Source organism: Barbatula barbatula, assembly GCF_947034865.1.
Source record: "Barbatula barbatula genome assembly, chromosome: 17".
In the NCBI taxonomy this organism is placed as follows: Eukaryota; Metazoa; Chordata; class Actinopteri; order Cypriniformes; family Nemacheilidae; genus Barbatula; species Barbatula barbatula.
Window position 1 is genome coordinate 16,547,154 of NC_136780.1, and position 1,527 is coordinate 16,548,680.

The following is a 1,527-nucleotide window of genomic DNA, read 5'->3' on the forward strand; positions in this document are numbered from 1 at the left end:
TCTCTCCCACAGAGAAATCCCCCCCAAACACACACTCCCTCTCTCTCTTTTTCCTTCCCCCACCCTTCCAATTCCATCCTCTTCCCAAGCGTCTGATTGGAGATTCTGCTCACACAGCTCTGCATGCATCCCTGCTTCCTTTTTTCGGCTTTTCTATTCGGCTCTCGCGCACGGCGGGGAAATCAGCCCGGGTCAATATAAAGCACTTCCTATGCCTTCCACGTCAAACTTAGTGACCTCAAATCACCCTGTTGTTTTTTTTGGCGTAACGCAGCCCCGGGACTGTACAAACACAGTTCGAGTGGGTTTCAGGACAGGAGAAAAGGGGAACGTGGAGGGGGGGTGGTTTTGAAAACAGGGGGCTGCGGAGCTTCAATTGCAATGCATCACATAGAAACCGAATGCTAGACGACTGTAAAGAAAGGGAGCTGGAGAGTGGTGTTTAAGATATATTGTAAAGTCAGCCGGTTATTAATGCAAAATAAACCATCATGGGGTGATCAGGGCCAGAGGGGGTTTCATTATATCCTGATGGAGTTTATTTTACAGTAATGACTACTTGGCTGTATTACATTTAGCTTATTACCAGAGTACTTACCAAATAAAAAAAAATTAATAAATAAACAGACGTGAAATATTGATTTACGGTTAAACTAGAAATGGGACTGGGTATAAAATAGAAAAGGGACTATATATTCAGATTGGTCAGTTCGCTCGCAAAATGACCATATATGTAATTTAACAGCCCAACCCGATCCAGTCCTTCACTTGTAAATAAAACTGAATTCATTTTGTTAAAAGATACGTAATGTTTCCTTTATTATATAGGCATCTCCAGAGATTTGAATGCATCACAGTCGCCTGCAACACACAATTTCATACACCTCGAAACAATGCAAAGCATCATTTGCAGCTAATGGAAGCACTGAAGTGCTCAAATTCCCATCAGTCCTCAGGACAGAAAGTAAAACGCTAACCGTGTGATTAAAGGAACGTCACAGACATTCTGGTGTTTCCCAGCAATCAGCGCTGACGTACGCCAGAATAACTCTGCGGCTTATTCGCAGTTTGGTCCGATCCGTCCTGCTGGTCCTCTGCTCTTTTGGTCACAGCCACCCGGAGATACGCGAGGCCTTCGTTACATGTCACAAAAAATTACCCATCTCCCCTAAGTGTGTCTGCCTCCTTCACAGCTGATGAAAATAAAATCAATAACGCCTCAATCACTCCAAGCCAAAGAAAAGAGACGGCCTTTCCCATTTCTCCATCAGGTCGTCGGTGACAGTTGGATCGTTGGACCCTCGCACACTGTCAATATTTGCAACGCGCACATGCTTGGCACGAGATTATTCACATTAACGGGGAGAATTGGATTCTTTCGAATGGAACAACTTGAAACGGTTCAAACATAGATCAATATGGAACAGTCTTGCTAAATAACGGCACTCAGTGTCTTACATGTACTTCAAACCATGATCTTTTGTTACTACGACACTGAAGAGTCTTAAAATGTAGGCCTGTACAGGG